Source organism: Lynx rufus, unplaced genomic scaffold (genome assembly GCF_022079265.1).
Source record: "Lynx rufus isolate CCGP_SWC_20201006 ecotype Redwood Valley unplaced genomic scaffold, mLynRuf1.p SCAF_9, whole genome shotgun sequence".
Taxonomy (NCBI): Eukaryota; Metazoa; Chordata; class Mammalia; order Carnivora; family Felidae; genus Lynx; species Lynx rufus.
This window is the reverse complement of record NW_025814897.1, coordinates 12,133,205-12,153,725: the sequence shown is the minus strand read 5'-3', so window position 1 is coordinate 12,153,725 and position 20,521 is coordinate 12,133,205. Positions and strand designations below refer to the sequence as shown.

The 20,521-nt window shown below is 49.6% G+C and overlaps 1 protein-coding gene and 1 long non-coding RNA gene across 4 annotated transcripts in view; one reads left to right on the top strand and one right to left on the bottom strand.

Annotated features, from left to right (window-relative positions):
* Positions 1–20,521, bottom strand: part of ZBTB16 (zinc finger and BTB domain containing 16) — a 192,005-nt gene that overhangs the window by 94,782 nt on the left and 76,702 nt on the right. The window lies entirely within an intron of this gene.
* LOC124505158 (uncharacterized) lies at positions 152–2,455 on the top strand. 2 transcript variants are annotated; one of them, XR_006960573.1, is made up of 3 exons: positions 152–488; positions 1,153–1,265; positions 2,151–2,455. It is a non-coding gene; the product is annotated as an uncharacterized LOC124505158 (long non-coding RNA). The 2 variants fall into 2 exon arrangements; XR_006960572.1 differs by lacking the exon at positions 152–488 and adding an exon at positions 734–1,035.

Below are 20,521 nucleotides of genomic sequence, written 5' to 3'. Positions count from 1 at the left end.
AGCAAAGAGCTGAGCGGTGGGAAGAAGGTCTATGTGCTGTAGGCCGGCAAGGATCTGAGCTGCTGGCTGGCGTGTGGGCCATCTGGCCTGAACACTGACTTTCTTCCCACCCACACTCCTGTTCTCAGGCCCTTACTTGCCACTGCCAGATCCGGGATCCACCTCCGCCCCCATCTCTGTGCCTTCTTGCCCTACGGAACAGAGCAGGGAACGGCAGCCAGAGGCACGAGCTGATGGCAGGAGGGCAGAGAGTAGAGCATACAAAGTCCCCTTGGAGTCGACAACCCATTGCAATCAGACGGTGACGGGCGAGGATCACGGTAAAAGGCTGGATTGCTGCTGGTACACACAAGACCGCGGGTGTGGAGGGGAAGTGTTACACGCCCAAGTCAGCAGCACCCGGATCTGAGCCTCGGAGCCCAGATCACGACCACTACACCGAGCCACCCGCCCCCACCACCTTCCAATCCCCTAACGAGAACTCAGTGGTAAGTCAAAACCACGCAGGCCCCCAGGTGAGCCTCCTGAGTGCCACGGTCTATGGGCCACGGTGGCTTGAGGATGACAAGCCATGTCCACGCCCAGCCCCCTTCACAGAACTCTTTCTCAATCAGGCTGTTTTGTTTGCTCGCTTTCCCTTTACTTCCTTGCCAAAAGCAACAAATAATTTCTCAATCACACACACACACACACACACACACACACCCTCATCCCTGATACTGTAGTGCGCCCCACCCCCATATTATCTTACTCCTGGCCATGGCTGATCCAACCCAATTGGGAAATAGTAACCGTACAGAACATTTTAACTGAACATTCTTAACTCCAAATAGATTTCACAATGCTGGACACTGGGACATGTCCTAATAGCGTTCTGGGCAAACCATGTTTTTAAACACATGCCCAGGCAACTGAGTGTGTATGTGTGCGTGTAAACACATGATAGACAGTATTCCTGCCACTCACCCAGGCATGGCAAATGTTTGCTTTCCTAAGACATGTTCTGTGGAGCAGCAAAAACTCAATTCACAAATGGTTCGGCCGGTGAACCTCTTGCACGCATTCACGGTCATGTGTGGTGGAGGGCAGGGCATGGGTTTCCATCCCATCTATTTCCATCTTTTTCTTCACTCGCGATTTCTTACCTTCCAGGAGTGCCCACCTCTCAGGGAGCAGCTAAGCGGAGGACCAGCACCTATTTAGACAGGATTCCCAAAAGGACCCTGGAGTGACCAGTCTTCCAGTATCAGCAGCCATCAACCAGGGTAAGCATCCCAACCCACCTCTTCTCCCTGCAGGCTCCAGACCAAATCTCTGACCCCGATGAACACTTTCTGGGTAACCCCGCTGCCTTCTTTCTGGAGGTGAATGGATTTGCCTGGCAATCAGTGAAAGTGGCTTTCTTGGGCCACTGGACTAGCCTGGTGTGAAAGGCGGTAGACTCTTGCCCTTTGCTGGAGAGACAGCAAGGTGCAGGGAAGGCTGCGGGGCCAGCAGCCAGAAGACCTGGCTCCTCAGCCTTACTCGGCCATTAACTTGCTTTATAACCTTGGACAAATCATGCTGTAACAACCTCTCTGCATCTTTTTCACCTGGGAAATGATATGGGGGACTTCTAAGGCTTTGATCCCTTATGGAACCTAAATTTTAACAGTCAAAACTCTTACTCATGGGGTGCCTGGATGGCTCAGTCGGTTAAGAGTCTGACTCTTGATTTTGGCTCAGGTCACGATCTCGTGGTTCATGAGATCAAGCCCCACGTCAGGCTCTGCACTGACAGCAGGGAGCCTGCTTGGGACGCTCTCTCTCTCTCTCTCTCTCTCTCTCTCTCTCTCTGCCCCTCTCTCGCTTGCAGGCAAGAGAGTGCTCACATGCGCACGCACTCTCTCTCAAAATAAACAAACATTATTAAAAAGATCTTCTTCCTATCATTTTGCCTAGTTTCCAAGGAATTTCCCTAAAGGGCATTATTATTATTATTCTCTCTGAACCACATTCCACTGTGTGATGTCCCATGACACCTAGGCAGCCAGGCTAGGATAGCCTAAACAAAAATCGACACCCAACCCTAAAATCGATACTCATTTTAAAACCTTCTAATCCAGACAACCTGAGTTTCTTCCTTTACTCACTTGTGGTCTATTTTTCAGTGAAAGAAACTTCTGGAACCCATCAGCAGCCTTTCTTTGGAACCATTCTGCTGCCACGCATTTCTCAGCCTTCAGAGACACAGATGTCCCATCTTGTCTGATCCTTGGGGTAAGGACACTGCCCTGTACCTGACCCACTAACTCAGCATCCCACACAGGTTACCAGAGGTGAGTGTGGCATCCATGTGATCCACACGAAGTACAAGGACAAAAGTCCTGCCCCACTGCCAGAGAGACAAGGGCAAAGCACACTAAGTTCAGAAGAGAACAAGGAAGCACTTTATAGCCCTAGGAGTTGAGTGAAGCCCAGCACTGGTTTGCTCCTATCTTTCGTTACTGTTCAGAGCCCCAAGGGAAGGATGTGGAATGGAAAGGTGAACCCTTCCAACCCATAGAAAAAGGAAATGGCAGAGAAGAATCTGAGTGCCTTCAAGAGACTTGGCTACCAGCAGACTCTCTGTACAGCCTGCAGAATGACCAAGGAGGAAATAGAATTCCAGCTGGCTTCTGAGCAAAAGTGCAATTTGTATGAACCCATGGTCTCTCACTCTGCAGACCACAACCCCTGCCCCGCCCCCTGCCACTACCACTATACTATGCAAGTGATTTTGATGAAAATGGAAATTCTGTCCACCTCCCTCTTCCTCACCACACACACATGTTTTCCCAGTCTGGTCTTGTCTTTTCGCAAGGTCTAATTGCTCATGGCCATCTGAGGTCACCAGCCTCCACTACAGCACAGGAAGGAAGGACAGGTGGGGACATCTTTGTGCCTGTCTGCATAAGTCCCTCGGTTTCACGCTCCCTTCTTTGAGAAGCAGTCCCGTTGCTGAACGCCATTTTCAGAGTAACCCAGTTTCAGCATGGCCCCAACACTTCTGTTCCATGCTTGCTGGAGGATCCATCCCCACTCATGCTTCAAGTTCCCGCCACGCCCTCCCCACCTCCTCCCGCCAAGCAGTAGTGCTGTCCCAGCACGGCCCACAATTGGCCCACTGGGCAAACCATCTTGAATGGAACAGATTTTCAATTATGTCCAAAAAGACAAAGAAAAAATTAACCTTTGGCAGGTTTCTAGCTATTTTCTCAAGAGAGCTGAATCATTATGAGAAATTAGAGCTAAGCAAATCTGAACCTTTTAACAAGTAACTAGAGAGAAAGACTCATTCCTTCTCACTGATTCTCAACCACACAACCCTCGCCAGTCAAGTCAAGCTAGCAAGATACATCGAGCCGTCTCTGTGCTACTGGAAGTCTGACAAGTCATAGATTTTGTCTGCTCTGGGCTATAAACTACATAACAGCAGACGCCATGTTGATTTTCCCTCTTCTTCAAGGGGTCTAGTTTTATTTTTTTTAATTTTCTTGATGTTTTTTATTTCATATTTGAGAGAGAGAGACAGAGACAGCAAGCAGGGAGGTATAGAGAGATGGAGACAGAATCTGAAGCAGGCTCCAGGCTCTGAGCTTCAGCACAGAACCCAACGTGGGGCTTGGACTTACGAGCAGTGAGATCATGACCTAAAGTCATCATCTCGGTGAGATCATGAGCTAAAGTTGGACGCTCAACCGGCTGAGCCACCCAGGCGCCCCACGTAGGGTCTAGTTTTCGAAGGGATTTGCTCATTGCTGCTAAAGAAGCTCCTCCATCTAAGGTAGGCTCGAGGCATCCCTCCTCTCATCTTTAACAGTATTCCAAGCACAAGAACTTCATGGACACCTCCAACCCAGTGCTGAACTCTTGTCCTGTGGCTCCTGAAGTCTGCACAAGGAAGGCCAATGCTATTTCACAGCCACACAAAGCCTGAGCTTCAGACCAACCCATCATTCTCAAGATGAGCCTTCATCTCCCCAGTGTACCTAGAACGTAAGAGCAGAATGAGTGGCAGCAAAGAGAGACCCATGCCGTACTCCATCCTCCCCTCCAGACCCAGCTGACCATAACAGTGCTCCCTAAGAGCACCTTCTGTGTCTACTCTCTGCAGGAAGATTTCAGCCCGTCTCTATGCCACAGAGCCAAGGGCCACAGGAAAAATGCTAGGAGAAGGGCGTGAAGGGGGGCTCCAGGCCCAGCAATGCCCACATTCCATTTCTTCCCAAGTTCCTTTGGCCAGAGACAGAAGCAGTCAAAGCAGGCCAACAGGAAGGTTTAGAGAGGGAATTCAGTTCCAATAACCCAAGAGCTACACTCCTTCTCTCCCTCCCTCTCCTCCTGGGGATCTGAAAGTGCTTGAACTGTGAGTTTTGCGAGGTGGACCAGCAGTGAGAACTTGAGTCTGTCCATGGGGAAAGTGAGTGGGAGGGAACTGCCCATCTTTGAAAAATAAAGTGGGGAATCCATCTTATAAGGACTTTATTAAGGTTACATTTTTCTTGTTCTCAGCTTAAGTGATCCCATACCCTGAACAACATGTGGCTCCGGCCAGTGCGGCCTTCATGGTCCTTCCAACAATTCACCCCCTTCTTGGTCTGAGCTGTTCCACATGCAGAAGCCACCCTAAAGCCTGGGGCTTTTGCTTTCTGATCCCAAGACCATCAACTTGACCTATGCAGTGCTTCTAAGGGGTACTCAAAACAGGCAAGGACAAGACAGGAGATTCTGAGAGTCAGATCCCAAATGACGCTCTTCTCTCAAAGCCTGCTGCCCACATGGAAACCAATATTCTCCAAGGTTCTCTTCTTACCATGGGAACCTAGCTACCACCAAACCGCCTTCTTCTTCCTCTCCCTGAGCAGGACCTGACCAGCTGGCAATGGCATGCTGCCTTGTGCCCCATGTGGCCATGAGATGAGGCAGGTCCCTTCACAGAGCTCTGCCAAGACTCTCAGTCTCAAAAGCAACAAATGATTCCCAAGCCCCATGGTCAGAGAACTCCACCCTGGCCTTGCTCACCTCTCCAACAAGAAACAGAACCAAGAGAGGACAGAGGAAAGAGCTTACATACTTCGGCAATGGGCTTATTCCTTTCTCTAAGACTCATAAGTTCGAAACACACCTCCAATGTCCACTGACCTTTAATTCAAATGGCAAGAGGAAGACCATTCTTGGGTTCTGGGCTCCAATTTTTAGAAGGCATGAATGAAAACTTATCAGACTATCAGGAATTTACTCCCCAGAGCAACTTCCAGGGAGATTTCAAGGTGTTTCCATATTCAGTTCAATCTCCTGAACTTTCTACACATGCCTTTCTGTGGGGAAGGGGTACTCTGAAAAGAGCTTGCTCTACTGAAGGCATCCACCCTAAACCAGGACAACTGGAATACTCAAGGAATGTTCCCTACCTTCTAAGGGTGACATCATCTTGTCCCAAGGGAAGGTCTCTTATGGCTACCATCAGTGACACATTCTAGTCCGAACAGGTCATTAGTCACATCCAGTATCATTCTCCTTAGGAACAAGCCATGTAGAAGTTCTTCGAAGCTAGAAGCTCTTTGAGGACAAGGAATAGGTGTCTATTTCTGCGCCTAAACCCTCAGCACAGGTGCAGACAACCGGAGCTATGAGAGAAGCTACTGCTAGGTAAGCAGTCGCCAACCAGCCTGAGACAAAAGGATACCTGGCCACTGAAACCCAGCCCTGGGACTGCCTGGGATCACAGAAGGGGCCTGGATTGCCCAGGGTGGGGGTGGGGGAGAAAGATTAGTTCTAATCTTGGTGGGGGAGTGGGTCACTTTCATTTTCTCAAGGCATAAAGGAAATTATCCTTTTACCCACTTTTTTTTTTAATGTTGAGATTAGACAGTCATTTGACAAGCTGTGAATGGGGAGCTGGTATTACCACAAATTATCCTTGTAGCGATAGAGTTCCTTGCTCCCTGACTAGTCAATATTAATAAACATTACCGAATGCTTTTACAACACAATTTATTTTTTAATATAGCTCTTTATGTATGCCATAAAGTAAATATACCAATAAAAGGCAAGGATTTCAAACAACAGATTAAAAAAAAAAACAACCAAGAACTAACAGAGGGTTAGTTAACGCCTTCCGCGCCACAAGATAAGGGCTGACAGGACCCACAGAGCACACTCCTCTCCTGGGAACCCGGATCAGGGGAGCTCTGGAAAATGGTGGCCATTTGGTTGCTTTGGGGCCTTTTAAAGGGAGAGGGAGAGAATAGCAAAGAAGGCACGTCTCTCAAGGATCTAGAATGAAAGTGTAACACATTGGCTAAAACACTGTTCTGGGGGAGGGGGTGGGCAGGAGACCCAGTGTTCACTCCAGCTCTGCTGGTAACCATCAAATGACCTTGGTCGAACCACTTACCCTCTGGAGGTTCCACCCTATGCCCTCTGCAATAATACAAGGGTTGAGTTAGATGATTTCTTAGGTCCTTTCCAATCGGGCTGACGACACTGAAAGGCTGTGGGGCCGACAGGGGCCTATGCTCACCAAATTACAACCACCTTCATGAAGGTTCCATCCCTGATTCATCCCCTCAGCCTCCATCATTGAGCCCAGAACAGAGGAAGGACTCAGTGCATTTTTGCTAAATGAATGAACAAACCAACATGAAGGGGAATGCAAAAAGAAAAACATAGAGGTTAAAAAAAAAGAGACACAAAACACTTCCAACATATACACATATCCGTACAAGAACAGCTGTCTCTATTGTCCGAAAGAGAAGGCCTCCATGGGGTTCTTAGAAGAAGACCATGCATCACGCATGGAGCTGACTAAAAAGTGGAAGGAGCGGTCCTGAGCCTTGAAAACAGGGGAAAGGACAATGGCATTCCCCGCAGCCATAACCACACCAAGTACAGGGCTCTCCGATAAGGCTGCCCGTGTGGGTGTTAAAATACCATGTCAGAAATGACAAAGGGGCACGCTAATCTCCCTGCAGCAAATGCTCCTTGAAGGGTCTTCGTGGCCACTGAGCACCGGGAGGCCTGGGCTTCAGGCTGTTACGCAACGGGGCCTTTGTTTTAGAAGACCGAGTCCTTGTAAGTCATTTATTTGAAATATCTCCATCAACAAATTTCACCAAGAACAAAAGTTTTTCATTTGGGCGCCGGGCTACAGGATGATCTTATCACACACAATCTCATACAGTCTCTTTCAACAAGGTCTTAGCGCGCTTATCTGTGAAGTTCCTAGTAGCCAAATATGATTGAAATGTTCTATTTATGCTCACTGGATTAAGGAGATGTTGCAAAACTGCACAAAAACCTGGCACGTGTAAGCAAGGTATTACAGCTTGGGCAGTTAAGATCTGAGGGAAAGGAATCAATACACACTTTTGTAGTTTTTCTTTCTCCTTTTTTTTTTTTTTTTTAAAGAAACCAGGAAAGTTGTGCTTTTTGAAAAGGGAAGAGGAAAAATAGTAAAATGCCTTAAGATTTATAGCTTCTTAGAGCTTTTTCCAAACCCAAAACAGAGCACCAGGATGCATGCTTGGTGACGTCAGCCCAAAGAAAACAAAAATAAATCCCAAATATTCTCTCCAGACCCTAAAAGGCCCTATAAGGGAACTGAACTATGGTTACAGATGAGCAGGCGTTTTGGTTTTTTCCCCCTCACACCCATAAGAGGCTTCCATCTTAACCAGCACGAAGAGACAATTTCTCGGAAAACTGTTTTTGAAAAGCTACAAATTCCTCCTTTATCTTCCTGTGTTTCCTGGGTGTGGGGAGGCAGCGTTGTTTCCTGGTAATCGAGGCTCATTTTTACACACTCTCACTTCGGCCACGAAGCCAAGATGCTACCTTCAAATCCCACACACCAGCCACAGATCCTCAGAGACTGTGGAAATTAACTGAGGTTTATTAAGGGCCTAAGAAAGTTCCCTTCGAATTAAAGCCCTCTGAAAACCTCCTTAATGTATATTGCCTCATTCTTTCTGCTTTAGTACACTGAAAATTAAATTACTTCTCTATGAGGATTCTAAGCCGTTAGAGCCATCTTTCTCAACATCAGTTATGAACACAAGATAAGAGATTGGGCAGATGAACCTGTAGGGACACCAAGGCACATTGTGGAAATTACTGTCATTTTAATGAAGGAAAAGGTAAAAAAAAAAAAAAAATAGATATCCACCTCTTTTGCTGATTATTTTTTTCTTCCAGAAAAATGTAAAAAAGAAATCTAGTTAACTGAGGTTTTCTAAGAATAATGCTAATGCATTTATAGATCGCATCTGACTTCGAAAGGGATGCTGAGGGTCATCTCTACCATTCTGTGACTGGGGAAGAAAGTGCCACCCCCATTTTGTGGATGAGGAAATGGAGGCCAAGTGACTTACTCTCCTCTCCCATGGGAGCAGGCGGAAGTCTCTAGACTTCTCACCTCAGGATCTACATTCACATTTGCCCACCTGCAGAGGGTCTATCCATCCCACCCAGAATGTTCTCCCAGAGCCCCCCGGCAAAAGGCACAGGAAAACCATCAGCAGGAAAGGAGGCACGAAGAGCATACCCAGGATTCACAGGACCCTAATCAGAGGAAAGCAAGAAGAAAGGAGCCGCTAGGAAAACAGAAGCCAAATGATGACACCCAGGGTCCACAGACAGGCTGAGTCTCAGGGCAACTTTATAACCTCCTACAGAGAAGACCTCAGGGAAGGTACACCGCCCTCATCCCTTGATGCTTACTATTTTACACTCCGTCTGTTAATAGCCTACTGTGTGTGCCCAGCTCTGGAAAAGTAAGACTGCACTTGAACGGTGCTCCGTCAAGGTGGGTTATACATCAACACTACTCTGCATTACTGCACTTGACTGGTTCCCTCTCCAGCACTTGGCACAACTTACAGTTAACATGGTGGGTTTCCTACGAGGGTTCCCCGCCTCTCCTGGACGGCACGCCACCTGGACAGAGACCACTGTCCGCTACGTCCTCACCGTCTGGCACAGTGCCAGGCTGCTTTGGTACAGAGCAGGCATTCAATGCATTTGTCTTAAAGAAACGGCTTTGCTGAGATACCATCCACATGCCGTAAGACCCACTCTTTTAAAATATACCATTTGGGGGGTTTTAGTCCATTCACTGAGCCGTGCGACCATCACCACCGTCTACTTCCGGAAGATCTCATCACCCCCAAAAGAAACCCTGCACCTATTAGCAGTCACTCCCCATTTCCCCTCACTAACCCCCCAGTCTCTGGCAACCCCTAATCTACTATCTTACTCCATGGATTTGCTTATTATGAACATTTCATACAAATGGAAGCATACAGCGCGCGGCTGGCCTTTTACGTCTGCAAGAATTCACTTAGAGTGATGTTTTCAAGATTCATCCATGTAGTAACATTTATCAGTGCTTCCTTCCTCTTTATGGCAAGATAATACTCCATTGTATAGACATACCACATGTCATTGACCCATTTGTCAGTCAGCAGACACTGGGTTGTTCCTGCCTTTTGGCTGCTATGAATAACGTGGCCAAGAATATCGGCTTACAAGTTTTATCTTTGGACATGGGCTTTCACTTTCACTTCTCGTGGGTATATGCCTAGGAGTGGAACTGTTGGGTCATCCGGTACCGCTATGTTTTTAACCTTTTAACTGCCAGACCGTTTTCTAAGGCGGCTGCACGATTTTACATTCCCCTCGGCAATGTACCAGGGTTCCGATTTCTCAGTGCATTTTTGGACTAAATGAATAAATGAATGAGGATTCCTTCTGCTGTAGAAGCCAGCCGGGAAGCGGATAAACTTCCAAGGCTCCTCTGGTAAACTAGCATCTTCGTCTGCAGACGTGACATGCCACACTTGTGTTTAACAGAAATCCCAAAGAAGGCTATTTATATTTAGCTCATTCCAGAGAGAGAATCGAATGAAAAATTAAGACAAGGAAAGGAAAACACCAGACAGCCCAAAGCGGGTACTACCTTCTGCCTTCCCATGTGATTTCAACCCCGACCCTCCACACCCCATGTCCAGGCTCAAAAATTTAATAACACACGCTCCTTAAACACATTTAGATGAAAAAAACAGGAGCAGGATCCCAGCTCAACGGCAGCTGACTTTGGTTTGGTCGGCAGGGAGGGGAGCTTTATTTGACAGCCCTGTTGTCTGTGACAGGAAGCTTGGAAATGTATTTAATAATACTTAAAACCAAAACACACACACAAACAAAAATATCGCAGGCAAATCCAGCAGGGAGACCCACAGTGCTGGAAACGACTGAGAACATGGGCAAGCCAAGAGCAAGGGCTGGCTTCTCTTCCTGAGCTTGCTGGAGGGGGGCAGGGTGTCCTGGAGAGGGCTTCAGGGACAAGTTCTGCTGAGGGCTCCCCAAACTTCTCTTTCCCCCTTGCCTTTCTTTGTCAAGAGAAGGCAGCCGTATTCCTTTCTGCACAGACTCCTTGCAAAGAACAAACAAACAAAGCCTGGGACAGAGCAAGGCCCCTGGCAAGCTGCAGGTAATTAAAACGGCCTGTAAATGCCCCAGCAGAAAGCACTTCAAAGAGACAGTAATTCCAGCAATGGCCAGTCAAGACTGTGTGGTGTAAAAATTATGAGTTTTCCCAACAGGGAGCTTTGTGTGAAAAGGACAGGGTTTGGTGGCAAAGGGAGGGCGAGCCACACAGAGGAGGCTTACAATTGGTGTCCGGACCCAGTGTGTGAGGGAGGGACTGTGTGTGTGTGTGTGTGTGTGTGTGTGTGTGTGGCATGCACGCAGGCAAGAGAAAGGGGGACGGTGTGCATGTGTATGTGTGAGAGCACACATTTATCAATGCCGAGACGCTCCAAGCGTGTGGGCATGGAGATAAAAGGCAAAATAAAATAAAAGCAACAGATACGCATCCTCTCCCCTGCTGGGCCTTGTTGTCACGGGGTGTAGCAGGAGGCTCCTCGGGCTCCTGCCTTGAGAGCCTGCAGAGCTGAGCCCAGGGTGCTGGAAATGCTGAACACCAAGCACCCCGGGCCCGACGACGGCCAAGGTGCGGTCGGCTCTCTGGATGCGACTGTGTCCTTTCCATCTCGCCGAGACACACGCTTACCAGCAGCACTCCGCATGCTACGTTGTCTTACAACAGGATGCAGAAGAGAGGTTCCCGAATCTGACCCCGATCACACTTGCCGGATCTTCCATACTGCCCGCCTGGTGTCCCAGGCTCAGAGGATGCTACGGCCAGCCCACGGCGTGGGACTGATGCACACTCATCATACGGGTGGCAAGCTCCATGCACAGGGACTCTGGTCTCGCTCTTCTCACACAGAAAATCCAGCCTGACGTGCTTGTCGGTAATCACCTGACCACGACACTGTACATCTTTCTTTAAAGGCTTGTCGCTAGTGCATTTTTTTTTTTTTTTGCCTGTATTTTCCCTGCAGAGCCCTGATCACCACAAAGAGACATTTCGCCAGGCAGGGGAGCCAGTGTCATCCTGAGGGAGCCCCCGTGGTCCCTCCGCCCCCAAAGCTGGTCCGCGTTACCCCTAACCTTTGACACGTGTCTACTGCCACACCAACGGCACTCGGGCTGCACCTGCTTGCGTGTCTGTCTCTTGGACTAGATGCAAAAGCACCCGAAGGCAGAGCTTTGCCTCATCCCTCTACATCGTCAAGCCCAGCAAAGGCACAGCATCGGTGGGTGCTCACGACATGTTTTGGGTGAGTGGGTGGGGACGTGCGTCCTGGCCACCGCGCGGGTCATGAATCAGCCAGGACCTGTGCAGACAGCATCCTGCGTGCAGCCCGGCACCCCACTGTTCCTCACCTTCCTCGGCCAGCCAGGAGTGCATGTGGCCACAGTAGCCCGCGGAGGGAAGGTGGAGGCGAGCCCAGGCTCACGGAGGCAGCACAGAACCAACACCAGCCAGGGGCTTTATTTCCCCATAAACCAAGTCCTGCTCTGCCTCCCTCACAGCGCCACTCACTAACTCCTCCCCGACATCACTGGCTTTAAGCCCACACATAAAAATGTCCTTTACTATTTTTATTTAATGAGCTTTCATTTTCCTCCCCCTCTTCGTAAATGAGAAAGGAAAGCCCACCTCCTAATGGGGATGGGGGAGAGGAAGCAAAGTGGAATCTTTTTAAAATGGGCCGTAACTTCATGAAAAGCTTTCTCCTCGCCAACACCCCCCCCCCCGCCATCCACACCACCCCACCCCCACGCCCTCATGCCCTTCCATCCCTCCCGCATCTTCCATTCTCGCCATTCAAAACAAGATGCATGGATTCTGGACATTTGATTACTTTTAAGTATATATTTTTCCCTCAAATAGACTGAATACAATGGTTAGGAAATGTGACAGAAAACTATTCTGAGTCATTTATTGCCTTAATACCCACCTTTGTCCAACAGGCAGTTTTGACAACAGCGATAAATTCCAAATTTATGTCAACAGAGCATATGTTGAACACCTCATTTCTGAGCTAAAGCGGCATGCTGCCCTATAAATCACCGTTCTGTTTGAAATGAAAGTAGATTACAGGCCTGTGTTATTGAGCAGTTAGAGCTATAGTCATATAAATCAGAACTTTTAACTCTAGGCAATCCGTTGTGCAATTAACTAAAGGGTACTTTGTCATTTCAAGGCTTGTGCACAGGCTTGGCAGGGCTCAGAGCTACCGGGGAAGGGGCAGGAAGGAAAAAAGTTTTTAGGCCACAGGAAGGTTCTCGACTACTGACACACCACACCCCACATCGCCTCATCCCCCAGCCGCCACCGTGAGAACCTGCCAACACGGAACCCTGGCCAAGGCAACCTCACAATGAGAGCTGCCACAAAGACAACATCACACCGAGGGCTGTCACCAAGTCGGCTCTGGATGCCCGAGCGCCTTCTCGTTCATTAACTGAGCATTTCCTGGACACAAGCCACGTGCGTAACATCGTCTTTGGTGCTAACATGATGCCAGGGACACGAGAAGTGATAACAGTAATGCCAATGACAATATTAAAATGACACTGATCAATGCAAAAGAATTAGAAGAATCCTAGACCTAGCTGAAGCACTATTCTGTGCATTTTTATGCATCATTTCATCCAATCCTCAGAACAACCCTAGGAGGCCTTTGTTTTTATTTTGTTTTGTTGAGCTAGAAACTGAGGCATCGGCACCCTGGGTGGCTCAGTTGGCTAAGCATGCAACTCTTGATTTCGGCTCAGGTTATGATCCCAGAGTCATGGGATCAAGCCCCATGTGGGGCTCTGTGCTGAGCGTGGAGTCTGCTTGAGATTCTCTCTCTCTTTCTCTCTGCCCCTCTCCCTGGCCCACACACACTCTCTCTCTAAAAAAGAAAGAAGGGAAGGAAGGAAGGAAGGAAGGAAGGAAGGAAGGAAGGAAGGAAGGAAGGAATATATTCCTCTAAGCTAATTGGGCCATTCAGAATAAAAATATTTTTTTTAAAAAAAGAAGAAATTGGTGCACCTGGGTGGCTCAGTCAGTTAAGCATCCAACTTTGGCTCAGGTCATGATCTCACGGTTCATGAGTTCAAGCGCCATGTCGCGCTCTGTGCTGACAGCTCAGAGCCCGGAGCCTGTTTCAGATTCTGTGTCTCCTTCTCTCTCTGCCCCTCCTCTGCTCACACTCTGTCTCTGTCTCTCTCTCTCAAAAATAAAATAAACGTTAAAAAAAAAATTAGAAAAAGAAGAAACTGAGGCACAAAGAAATAAATAGGCTGCCAGGGGTCATAGAACTTGTAAGAGGCAGAGCCTAACATAAACCAAGTTCACAGAGCACAGAAGTTTAACAACTCGGATTCTGATGCCGATCCTGACTACAAATTCCAGGTCTACCAACAGAGTAGCTTTAAGACACTGGGGCTCTATAAGCCTCAGTTTTCTCATTTGTCAAGGGGGGGTAATAAATTGTTACCTCAGAAGGCAGAAAAATGACATTGTGCACAAAAAAGAGTGAGCACAGCCTTAAGAACATAGTGTTTTAAACAAATGTTAGCTAGTATAAGGCTGAAGAAGAAAGATAAACCCTGTCGCTGCCTGGCCAGTTCACAACCAGGCTGGTGAGAAAGAGACAAAGAAAGAATCTTGAAAGCAGAATGTAGGCATGTGCCAAAACGTCACCAAGCGGGCAAGTGTGAGTGCACACAAGAGAGCAAATCAGCAGCGGGTGGTGTGGCTGGAGGCGGCCTGAGGACACGGTGAGACTGGGCGGGTCCCTTGGAGTGGGGGGGGGGGAGGGGGAGGTGGGCTTTGCAGGCTCTGAAGGGCTCTATCTACCCATGTCAGGGAATAGTGAAAATGGAAAGGCCTTGGACGAGGGAGATCTCCATGTGATGGGTGCACCACAGGAGCCAAGCCCTGCCAATATGAACCAGTCGTGCTGGACCAGCCCGTGGGAGCCCGGCCCGGTCATCCACAGCGGTCAGGTGGAGAAGTGCGCAGGGATGAGCCTGCAGGGACCACACAGCGGTCTGGTTATGCAGAGTCCTAAGACACAGGCAGACTTCATTGCAGTCCTCAAGCAGCTGCCAAAACACGCTCCTTGGAACAGAGGGGCCGGCTGGGAAAGGAAGGCTCCAATGGGCAAGGACTGTGGAAAAGGAGGGACCGAGGAAAGTGTACAAATTCCACATCGAGAATGAGGAGACATCCAAAGATAGTAGCCGGGTCAGCCTTCGAAAGCAAAATGCCAACATCCCTGCCATGCACCTGTAAGACACCTCTGTGCCCCGCCCCCCCCCCCCCGAATGTCCAGGAAGAGAAATCGGAACAAACTGCCTGCATCACCTGACCGGCACCCGTGCCTGGCTCCGTGGAGTACAAGTTACCACAGAAGGAACTCAAACGAGCTGCTGCCTCTGTCTGAAACCCGGCCGCAACGTCCACCCGATTCAAGAGGCCAACATCTACTCATCAGGATGCAGATGGAAAAAGGGATGCACGGGGAGGGGAGCCGCGGTGTTACTTCTTTCCCTCTGTCGCCCTGAGCTGGTCACCCACGCAACACGGCTGGAGGGGGGCAAGAACATGCAGGTCCCCTTTCTCTCTCATGAGCCTGGACAGGCTGAGAATCAGTTCAGTGTTTGCTTGGCATGGTGCGTGATACCACCCCAGCACGAGACAGTAATCTGCCCCCGAAAACTTACCGCCTAAAGAGAGAAGACGATACACGACAGAACACAAACCCGTTCTGAGCCCGCGCGCCAAGTGGTAGGTCCTGACTACAGTCGCCACATGCAGAGTCCATGGGAATCGACATCCCAGAGGCCTCCCTGAGCAGGTGGGCTCTAGGCTGGGCTCAGAAGACACCAACGATCAGGGCACCTGGGTGGCTCAGTCGGTCACGCGTCCGACTCGTGATTTCGGCTCAGGTCACGCACGATCTCACGGCTCATGGGTTCGAGGCCCGTGTCGGGCTCTGCGCTCACGGCGTGGAGTCTGCTTGGGATTCTCTCTCTCTCCTTCTCTCTCCGCCCCTTCCCCGCTCTCTCCCTCTCTTTCTAAAAAAATAAATAGAGCATTTTAATAAAAACTAAAAAAAAAAAAAGGAGACACCAAGGATCATGCAGGCAGAGAAGAGAAGACACTTCAGATGAGGGTGAAATGGGCACTAGAAAAGCATCGTTCCTGTACAAGGTGGGGGAGGAGGGGGCAAGCCAGGGACAGGTGAGCAGGAGGCGAGCTGGATGTTGAGGAGTCCGTGAAAGGAGTTTAGCCCAGTTAGGAGTTAGCGCTAGGATGGGAGCAGGTCGGGTGCAGAGCAGGCACAGAGGGAGCCATCCCAGGTCCCTGACAGAGGGAGGAGGGGGGCCGAAAGGACAGCGGTGGTTCCAGAGCAGAGGTCAGGCGTGCTCCAGAAGCCCGCGAGGCCCACCCTTCCGGTCATGACATATGGCACTGAAGAACATCTGGCCTGGGACGCCGGCCAGACACTCCCTGACTTCCCCCACAGCCTCCCATTCACAGACAAGTGGATTCCACGCAGGGATGGCAGGGTGACGGAGCCTTCCTGCCACCCACTCTGTGTCTGGTCACTTGCCAGGGTGCTCTGTCTTGCTCCGTAGCTGAATGCCAACAAAGCAAGAAAGCGCCGGCCAGAAAGCGGCACCCTCTCTGAGAATCCCCTACTTCACACACGTGGACGAGCAGGCCATGTGGCCGCCACACACCCCTTCTCTCACCATCTGGCTGGGCGAACGGCTGGTCTCTGAGGAAAAAGACGCAGGGGGGAGGAAAAACAGGGGAAATCTCTTCGAGAGATTTGTTTAATATCTGAAAAGTCGGGGGGCAGACGAAATGAGCAAGTTTCACTTAGAAAATCTTTCAGGAACCGTTATAGTAAAATGAGGCTTCCGATTTCCAAACAGAGCTGAAGCAGTCAGACCGACCAAGGAGGCAGAGCCGGCTCATGGAGGACCCGCGGAGAGGGCCAGGAAGGGTGATTAAAAAAAATTGTGGGGTGCCGAGGGGTCACAGGGAGGCCCCTTCACCCTTCCTCTCAGAGGACCAGCTTGATCAGTGAGCACTGGAAGGTCCACAGATCAAAGGAACAGCCTGGAAGAAGGGTCCTGCAGCCGCAGACGTGCGGCCTGCATGTTCTAGGGACCCTTCATTCTCACATGTCGGCTTGCACCCCATGCTTTTCATCTTATAAGTCCTCACAGAAACGCCTCTGGAGGAGGAGGAGGTTGGCTCCACCTCTATTTGAGACAGAAAACTGGGCAGAGGAGACAGGTAAGGAAGAAGACGGTGGGGATATGAGCAAGGAGCTACCCTAAGAGGAAGGAAACAGGGAGCCACAGTTCCATTCATTCGAGCTGACAAATATTTATTGCCTACTAAATGCAAGGCATGGTGTTAGCCACCGCGGAAAGGTGCAAAGAAATGTAATACATAGGCTGTACCCTCAAGGACCTTAAAACTTAGTAGGAAACCCAACACGTATGCATGTAAAAGATGAAAAACCAGTGCCGGCCAATAACAGACGAGGGGAACGGGGGAGACGCAGGGCTAAACGTCAGATGAAGATGCTAGAAGTTTCTAATGTGGGCTCCTAGCAACAAAGCAGAAAATAGCCCCTTCTCCGTCCGAGGCTTGTTGCTGTCTGGGACAGCAAACTCCCATGTATCCCTCCTGCAGCTCTTACGACCTCTCCTGCTCCATCACAAAACCCTAAGCCCATCAAGCTAGAAACACTAAGCCTATACACACTCTTCAATCACATGGCTGGCTTTCCTCTAAAATGGAACCTCCCCCCTACCCCCCGGTTAAACTCCAATGGCCCGAAGAGTTGTCCCCTGCTCTCCATGCCACCTGCTTTTCATTTCATCTGGGAAAGAGAGGACAAAAGGTGGGCCTATCAATACCTCCCAGTCCTGACAGGCCACTCCCCAAGCCACCCAGAGGCCACTTCCTCGCTCGCTGCCTTTTCTTTTCTTTTTTTTTTTTTTTTAAGTTTATTTAAGAGAGAGAGAGAGAGAGAGCATGAGCAGGGAAGGGCCAGAGAGAGAGGGAAAGAGAGAATCCCAAGCAGGCTCTGCACTCTCAGTGCAGAGCCCAACGTGGGGCTCAATCTCACAAGCTGTGAGATCATGACCTGAGCCCAAACCAAGCGTCGGATGTCTAACCTACTGAGCCACCAGCTGCCCAGGAGAGCAGTGCTCACCCAAGCCATCTCCTGCCTACCTCTCACCAATGCAGAGCGTGGGACTGGCCACACTCATCACCAGAACAGCGGAATGTGCTGAGAGCAGCCAGGCAGGACCTTCCCCCAACTCTGCACCATTCAGTGGAGGAGGAGGGACCCGTCATCATGGTCTCAGAAAGCCCCCTACTTCCAATGGACTAGTTCTCCATCAGCACTCATGCACTGTTTCCTCCACAGACCCCATCCTTCTCCTCTCTGCCCAAAGACAAGAACCGGGTCAACCTTAATGAGATGAACTGTAACAGAGTGGACAGAGTACTTTGTAGCCCTTCCAGAAGGCACAATCTAACTCACGTGTTAACTGTCTTGCCAGAAGCCTCCAAGTCTCTTTCTCCCGGGCTAGAAGGATCCAGATGTCTCATGGCCTGGAAATCCTCAGATCTAGTCATGTAAATACTTATTTGCCATATAAACATCCATATCGCGTAACTTGGGTATACCCGTGTGGCCAAATTCTGTCTCCAGTGAGGCTGAGACATGGAAAGTTCTATGGGCAGCCTGCTCGCTTCTCTTACTTACTCGCGCTCCCTTTCCTTCCCAAGACACCTGCATCTAGAAGAGGACAGGACAACGGGGGAGGAAGGGAGCAGGGAGTGGGACTCAAGGGCTTCTTTAACAGGCTGGTGGCTGTGACCTTCATCGTGACAATGAGGTTTCATTTCTCTTTCGGTAGCGAGATGAGAGCAGCAGACTTCAAATGGTAGATAATGGTTGGTCTCCTGAACAATGTACCCCAAAGGTCACCCCTGCACATAAGGAATAAGAAAAGATACAGATGCAGTGTTTGTCTCCATAATAGTTTAACCTTCTAAGAAGCAGAAGGTCTGGGAGGTCCCTGGGCCTTCTATGCATCCAGGAATAAACGTATTCAAGCATTACAGACAGACCACCTAGAATATTTGTAAAGACTTCCAGAGAAGAAATGTCACACGGGACATGGGGCAATTGTGGAGATCTGGGGAGGAGAAAGAGGACAGTTAAGAGCTGTCCGAAAGCCCAGAGACACACTGGCCCGACCTCCGAGGAGACTGATGCCCTTCAGTTAAATCTACACTGGAATGTTAAAAATAAAACTAAGACACCCAAGACAAAGTCAACTTCAGGAGACGCTTTTCCCAGGTTCCGTGAAGGGGAGTAAAACCCCCCAAACCAAACCTTTCAATGGGCAATATTCTACCTGATGATTCGCTTCATTCATCTCTCACAGTGGGAAGCTGAGCTCTGTAACTACCACACAATTCACCCACAGCCCCCAAGCTGACAATACGAGAAAGACAAGAACCTTAGAACATCCCAAAGCCAGTAGGGAGAAAAGCTCTCAGACAGTCATGAACTCGTGAGATCTTCCACAGGCCACACGAGTTCCCGAAGTCTGTTTCCCCATCTGTCAAATGAGGATGGTCTTTCTGACTCTGATGACCAAAGATCTGTGATCTATGAGCTCATGAGCCCTTCCCCTTTAGGGGGACAAGAGACCCCATTTCTACAGCTGTTCTTGGGTGGCCCTACACGGAGCACCCTTACCCTCCAAACAATGGTAAATAACTTCCACCAAACACCAAGACAGAAGGATAATGCTATTTTTAGCCCTTCCTGGGAGAATCTACTTATTTTTAAAACTTCCACCAGGTTGTTCATACAAGGAAGACCAGTTCATTAAAAGAAGGACCTGAGCAAAGGAAGGCAGGGAACGACATCAGAACCCCAGACATCACTCCCGTCAGGCTCCAATCCTATGGCCGTCCCCCAAGGCAAAAGATTTCAACTGCATTCCATGCAACCTACCTCCCTTATTTAGCCAGAGCCCCACCATGACGTTCCAAACCCACAAAGCGGATTCACAGCTCTGCAGAGGGGAGCCATCCCAGAAGAAGGACCTGAGGTACAGGGTAGGGAGGGGTGATTTCCTCTGAGCTGCACAAGAAGCTGGGCAGGATAAGAGTCAGTCCCGCTTGGCTTCCCTGGGAGAGGGGAGAAAGGTCGCTTCCTGCTGCTGGAGCTGATGAGAACAGTAGAGAGAAGTGCGCTGGCACCCATTGGTCCCGAGGACCAGCCCTTCAGTCTTCTCCCACCTTGCCGTATTAGTTTCTCGTGGCTGCTGTAACAAATTACCATAAATTTTGCAGCTTACGACAACACAAACGTATAAGCTCACAGTTCCAGTAGGCAAGAAGTTTAAAATCGGTCTCCCCGGGCTAAAGTCAAGGTGCCGGCACACCCACGTGCCCGAGGGTGGGTCTAGGAGAGCTTCCAGAAGTTGCTCTCATTCTTGGCCTTCATTCATCCATCCTCAAAGCCACGGACCTCAGGCTGAGTTTCTCCCAGGCTGCCGTCTCTGGTTCTCAGCTTCTGTCCTCCCAGCTTCTTGGATTCTGACGCTGACGCTCCGGCCCCCCTCTTCTGCATTTAAAAGCCTTTGTGGGTACAGTGACTACTCTGGACCCACCTGGAATAATCAAGGATGATTCCTCTACTTTCAAGCCAGCTCACTGGCAACCTTACTTCCTTTTTGCCAATAAACTAACACATTCACGGGTTCCAGGGATTAGCATATGGACATCTTGGCGGGGGGAGGGCACTATCCTGTCTACCATACTCACTAACCATACATCTTTAGGAGCAGGTTTTTATTCTAATCTTCTGCCTGATGCCCTGAGGCTGTCCACACTTTCCATCATGGCAGCTCACAAGGCTTCGCTAAGGCGGCAGGGTCTCCCATCACCGTCTTGATATCCCAGTGACAGTGCTCTGTGAATTTCTGAAGCACTAGAATACACAGCACGCATGACCCACTGGCCGTATCCACC